At 27.8% G+C, this 7,229-nt stretch overlaps 1 long non-coding RNA gene across 1 annotated transcript in view; it reads right to left on the minus strand.

The window, feature by feature from the left end:
• LOC136089208 (uncharacterized) overlaps positions 1 to 4,913 on the minus strand; it is an 11,042-nt gene extending 6,129 nt beyond the window's left edge. Inside the window, exon 1 of the long non-coding RNA XR_010642856.1 lies at positions 4,821 to 4,913. This is a non-coding gene — a long non-coding RNA (uncharacterized LOC136089208). The remainder of the gene's footprint in view (positions 1 to 4,820) is intronic.
• Between the last annotated feature and the right edge of the window lie 2,316 nt (positions 4,914 to 7,229).

Below are 7,229 nucleotides of genomic sequence, written 5' to 3' on the forward strand. Positions count from 1 at the left end.
ATTTAGCTATTTTAAAGACTAATCCACAATCAGAAGGTTAGTGTCATCAACAAAATGATACACCTTCGAGTACTTAATACAAGTGCTTAAATGATTTATGTAGATAAGGAAAAGAAGGGGACCCAGAGTTAAACCCTGAGGAACACCTATAAAGATAAAATTAATAGTGATACTTTACCATAATGATACAGCTTTGATAATAGAGTTTCATGGTTGACAGTATCAAAAGCTTTTTGCAGATCAACAAACACTCCATCAGCAAATTGTATTTGATCCAAAGCCTCGCGTATGGTTTCAGTTATACCTATGAGTGCTTGGTTAGTAGAGTGTTTCTTTCGGAATCCAAATTGCAGACTATATAAGCTATACGATAGATTTGAAAAACTGAGTAACCTGTTATACATAAGCTTTTCAATTAGTTTACCTACATTTGAGAGTAAGGATATAGGCCGATAGTTACAAGGATCTTGTTTACTGCCGATTTTAAAAATTGGGACAACTTCTGCAACTTTAAATAAGTCAGGGAATATCCCTGATTGAAAAGATTGATTTATTATAATACTAAAAGGGGAAACTCAATTCTTGAGATGCTAAGGTTATTATTTTTAAAGGAATGCTATTGGGTCCAGTGCTTTCTTTTGGATTTAAGAGGGAGATATAGCCAGTTAATTCTTGAGAAGTAACCTGAGGTAAAAAAAAAGTATCAGGATTTTAGTTTTTTAGATAGTGGCTGAAGTGAAATCTAGGAGGTATAATTTGTTTAGCAAGATTATCTTGCAATTGAAGAAAAGTAATCATTAAATATGTTTGCAATTATTTTCTTGTTAGTTATAATTTAATTATTAATATTTAAACTATCTATATTATTGTTGTTCTTTGATTTAATATAAATAATACTCCTTATTCCTTTCCAGGTGTTTTTAAGGTTATTTAGATTTTCATTAAAGTAGGTTGAATAATATGTTTTTTTGAGTATTGCAGTAGGTTACTAATTTGATTTCTATAATATTTGAGTTTATGAAAGTAGTGTAGTGCTTTAAATTCTCATTTTTACATTTTATAAACTTCTTGTGCAACTTATTTTTAATTTGTATTGACGTAATGATTCTAGTAGTAATCCATGGTTTTGATTATCAAGTTATTTTTTAAGTGCATCTAAAAACTTAAAAGTAGAGTTATTAACACAATAGTTCTCTAGTTGGTTTATTGAAAACCAATCAGTTTCTTTCAGATCACTAAGAAAACCTTTTTCATCAAAATTTTTAAAACATCTACGATATAGTTTGGGATGAGACTGTTTTAAGTTCTTGCATGGAAAGGATATGAACTGAATAAGATGGTCAGCAAGGCATACTGTTAGGTTGCCTGATTTAGTATTTGGAGTGTGAAAGTTTACAAATATATTAGCTATGAGTGTCTTTGATTTTGGAGTAATTCTGTTTGGTTGAGTAATTAATGGGAAGAGGGAGAAAGAGCACATAAGACCTAGAAAGTTAGAAACATCATCACATCTTTGGATGAAACGGGAAATAAAAGTGGCGGCAGGTCGCTTGATTTTGGACTAGAATGATGAAAATTACGAACTAAATAAATTATGTTTATTGTTTACCCTCAGTATTTTAAGTTGTGCAGTGTTTGCTTTGGATGCTTGACTTTGATTTTAAAATTGAATCACTAAAGTGAGATTACGGAAAGCTGAGAGAGTTAAAATATTAACTGGTTGTCTACATTGATAGTTTACATTGCATTTTAAAATAACATTGTTTAAATTGATATTTTGTTTCAAATCAGACTGGCTGTTATGCACTTTGGCGTAAAGCATTGTTTTGACGTAAAGTAGTATTACTTTGTTTATTTACTTTATGCAAAAATTTTATTTCCTTATTCAACTGTTTCACAACAAACTCATTATAGTGCTTCTCCCTTTTTCTAAAGTCATATTCAATCAGTTAAAGAGTTAATCTTGTGGCGACAAATAATTTCCTTCAATCAGTCTAAGCTACCGTTCATTGAAAGTTACTCCAGTTTTAATATTTTGTTGTTGTTCATTATTAACTTTTGTTAGTTCTGCTTACCCATAATTTATTTAAACCATAGTTCTGCTTACCCATAATAATACCCATAATTTGTTTTATATATTACTGCATAGTATATAAATTGTCTATATTATATGTAATATTTTGTATTGCATGTATATTTTATGATTTTATATATATGTATATATATACATAAATATATATGTATGTATATATATATACACATATAAATATATATATATATATATATATATATATATATATATATATATATATGTATATACAATTGGTCTTTTTAGATGTATTCAAACGAATTTTGTTATTTGTAACAAAAGTTGAACCAGCCAGTTGTAAAATATGATGAAAGCAAAAAGAGCAACTTATTGTTTTTCATCATTTATATTAAATTAAAAATCAAATTATATCAAACATTTTCTCTTAAAACTTAATACATTCTTGACTTTTATAAATGATTTTGGGAGGTTCTTATAATTAGATGCCAATTTAATTTTAAAGAAATTACTTATTAATTCATTCCAGTAAACACAGACTGGTTCAGAGTTGGTCAATATTTATTTAAAATCGGTAGAAAAATGGATAAAACGTTTAGCGACCTATTATTGACTCAAAATCGACGCTTGATTTGAAAAGTATGTTTCAAACTTTTTTATATATACGTTTACTAAACGTCGATCTAATGTTTAGAGTATCGACTTATATTAATCAGTATTGTAAACCTTTAATCGACCCAATTAAACGTAAGCATTTGTAGATTTAAAATCTACGCTTTAAATCTTTTAATATATATGTTTATTAAACGTCGGTCAAACGTTTTTAATATTGATTAATATAAGTCGTTAATCTAAACGTTTGATAGACGTTTAATAAACGTTTTTATATTATAATAAAGTAATATAACCATTGGTCAAAAGACTCGCTTAAAACAGTTTAAGACACGCGGTTTAAATAGGCATAATTAAAACAAAAAGTAACATAATTTTGGAAATTTTGGAAAACTTTCGATCAGAAAATTCTCTATATGAAAAGTTGTTCTGTGTAATTCAAATTTTGATTTATGAATATACATTTAAAATGCTAACCATTTTACCCTAGTCTTTTGCTGTTACAAATCAGGTTACGAAATCAGACGATCAGGATACGAATGTAGAAGATGATATTGCACAAGGACAGGTGCATGTTAAACAAGCGGTAGACGGTATACTAAGAAGTTTTTTGATAATGCATAAACCAGAGAAAACAGTTATCCAAAATATTTGTTTATGAGTTTATTAATTTTGTTAGCAATCTTTAACTTAATCTTAATGTAAACTTTTTTTTCTGCTGATGAGATTAAGTTTAAAAAATATTTGATAGAAATTGTTACTATAAAGTTTCCACTGCAAAAAGCTTGATTATTTAATTTTTTTTAATTATCGAAACGTAAGCAAGTATAGTGCATGAACATTTTTTCTCTGAATCCCCACTATATGAAAACGTTTTATATAATTTTATAACTTTATATATAGTTTTATAATACAAAAGCATAGTATAGGTATCATACTATAAAAGTTTATAATCATTATAATAGTTATAAAAGATATAAAAAATCAGACCAGGTCTTTTATAACTATATCTTATTGATAAATTTCATTGCTTTTATAAGTATATTTTATTTATACATTTCAAGACCAATTTATCTCTTATTACTTTTATAAAGTTAAAAAATTAGAACGTAATTTTAATTTATATAAATTTTTAAACTTATATAAATTGAAACTACGTTAACTAAATCAAAAAAAACTATTAGACAAAGTTTAATATAAGTTTACTTAGACCAAATCTAAACGCTATATATATGCATTATAATCCTATAATAGACGTCTAAAATACGTTTGAAAATAAACGTTTTATGGGCGTTTGTTCTAAACGTTAATCTGGATTTCATTTTAAACGGATAATTAACAAAATCTAAACGTTTTGTCGAAACGTTGTTTTTACGTTTATAGACGTTTGTGGGTTTACAGGGTTGTTCAGTTGAACTATATTTTTTTATAGCCAAATTGGTTTTCATATAAAATAAATTATTTGTACTCATGTAGTTTTATACCTTGCCGTATATAACTTTTTCTCAAACTTTTGAAAAAGTACTTAGCAAACATGTCAACGATGAATCCATGATGAAAATTGGCCGCAAAAAACATTAAGGTTTTTAAAGGTTGATTAAACATCTTATATTAACGTTAAAAGTGTTACTAAAATAGTGTCCGAGTTGATAAAGCAGTCAATTTTGCAAGAATTTTTAACGTTATTTTATATTGGCAATAAAACCAAAATTGAAAGTCGAGCATTACATCTTGTATTTCTAAAAATAAATTTTAATAAAATGCCAACAATACACAACTTATAGATATAGTATATCTATAAGTTGCATATTGTTGGTATTTTATTAGATTTATCAATATATATATTTTATAAAATGTACATATTACAAATATAATATAATAACATAAGTTTATTATATATAATGTATATATTATACACACACATATATATATACACATGCATATATATATACATACATATATGAGTGTATACACATACATATATTTATGTATATACATATGTGTATATATTTACATCTGCCCTTGGTTTTGGTGACAAGATCAGTATGATGTTCTTCCAGATTCTAACTTTATATTATACGACATGTAAACAAAACTAAAAACTAACTTTTAAATTACATATTGTTATTAATTAAAATAAGTTACAAATCTAAAAGTTTACCTTATGCTTAATCTCACGAAATGAGAGATCCTTGGTTTTTATTCTTCAGGAATATTAAAGTGATTTTAACATTGATAGTGAAAGCAAAACATTTAATTGAAATTCATGAAACTTTCTTTTTATGACATGAAAAGTCAAACATACATTGTTATTTTGACAAACATTAACATCTAAGTTAATAAAATTAACTTAGGTGTTAATATTTGTCGGAATTCTTTTTATGCTTGAATACACTCATTAGAAAAACTTAAAAACTTTTGTTTACTTTTAGTATTATTTCAATTTTTTTTAAAATTTTATTACTTGTGAAAATAAAATTGAAACGTGTAAATGATTAAACAGATGGCATTAGCCGCTTATGCAAGGGCGCTTCTGAGATTAAAATTAAAGAGCGTGGGCGTGGGGGCAAACCTTTAAAACTGCCAACTGCTTTTTTTAAAAAACATAGATCTTCAAAACTAAAAACCTGCCGACGAAATGTATTATATGCCAACAATATTCCTAAAAAACCGACTATAAATTGAAAACAGCTTTCGTTGGGTGATTTTAGGGGTAAGGGGGTGTCACACCATATCCCTTTTAAAACCTCCTCGAGTATTACTTGTTATTGTATATATTATTGCTTGGTATACCAAACCCAAAGTATTAACAAAAAATAAGTTAATATTGAAATCTGCTATAAAAAAAAACTACATTGCCGCACAAGCAATTTATATCAGTGTGTAATATACATTTCGATAAATGAAAACAAGAAAAAATTTAAAGTTTAAAGTCAGTCTTTGACTAGAATAATAGTTTTGGTTTTTGCATAATATACAAAGTCATAACTATTGAAACATATTTTATGTGTCTTTCCGTCTTACCTTGGCAACTTAAGAGCTGTTTTTCTGCCATAGAAATTCCTTTAAAAAAAGTTTAAAAGTGCAATCAACACAAGAAAAACTTTTAAGACAAATAAATACTAAAAATTTCCAAAAACCACCTTTACTTTGAGTTTGCAAAAACTGAATGTGAGACTTTTGTTCTAAAATCACCTAGTTGATGAAAATAATGCCATAACTACGGTAAGTTGTATAAAAAAAGTTATCCACTAAAAAGACCGTCTCATCCACTTCATATCTGGAAAAACATCGCTCAAATTAAGTTTAATTTCTGTGAAATTTTCGTATCTCAGCAGCAGCTCACCATACAAGCTTGGATATTCACGCTATTTAAAAATTTCTGCATTAAAGAGATTGTACATCTTTAAAATTAATACGTGCGCTTTTAGCTTTATGCTCTTAGAAAATGTCTCACTGTAATAAAAACAAACATTTTTTAGTAAAATCAAATTATTAAAAAATATGCAGACATAAACATCTGAACCGATTCTAAGTGCTTTATCTATTCAGAATGAATTATAACAAGTTTCAGCCATCATGATCTTGTCGCAGAGCACCCTGGAAGTGCATTTAACCAGGAAGTTCACGCCTGTTTCCTTACCTTTTCGAACCTGGATCTCCTGCTTATAAAGCAAGCGCTCTAATCACCTTGCCACGGCCGCACAGATACTCTAGGATATACTGATCATTTTTAATTTTGTAGCTATAACATCAACAGGGAAGATGACAGCATATGGCTCAATTTTGCATCTTGACAATAATCATAAAAACAAATTTTATTTAAGTTTATTTTTTAGATTAAGAACTGTCAAGAGCATTAGTAATAGTAATATATATTACTGTAAAATTACAATTTCTTCTTATTAAAATAAAGTATTTAAAAGTAAAATAAGTTATGGAAATAAAATATATTTATAGACAGCCCATAAAAGTTAAAACACAAGTTATCAAAAATATTTATCTACTCGCGCTTTGAAAAAATTTAACGATCTTACTTCTATGATTTTATTTAGTAACAAATTCCAAATATTACAAAATCGGTTGGTGAAGAAATTATATATCGGTACACATGATGATACTTATTCTTTTTCTGCCCTGTATTTGTTGCCTCGTACCGAAGAAGCCAGGCCTGAACAAATCAAGCATGAGGCCGATTGTGGATTTTTGTACCAACTTAATTGGTCAATATTTTGCTTAAATTTGTACTCTTATATAAGATCTTCTTTTGCACTTTGTTGTAAATAAGATTTCCATGCAGGTATAGCGAACTCTGGAAGCAGTCTCACAAATGTCGCATATGGTGATTTTACCGTTTCCACATCAAAGTATGTAAATGTGCGTTTAATTAGACCCAAAGTTCTTTGCGCTTTTGCCGTTGCTGAAACCACTTGATCATGCCATTTAAGGTCGGATGAAATAATCACGCATAAATCTCTTTCACTTGCTGTTGTATCTAATGTGTACTCTTTGCTGTCATGGGTCACCACTTTGCACTTTTCAACGTTCAACTTGGTCAACCAGATACCCA

The sequence above is a fragment of the Hydra vulgaris genome, chromosome 13, assembly GCF_038396675.1.
Source record: "Hydra vulgaris chromosome 13, alternate assembly HydraT2T_AEP".
Taxonomy (NCBI): domain Eukaryota; kingdom Metazoa; phylum Cnidaria; class Hydrozoa; order Anthoathecata; family Hydridae; genus Hydra; species Hydra vulgaris.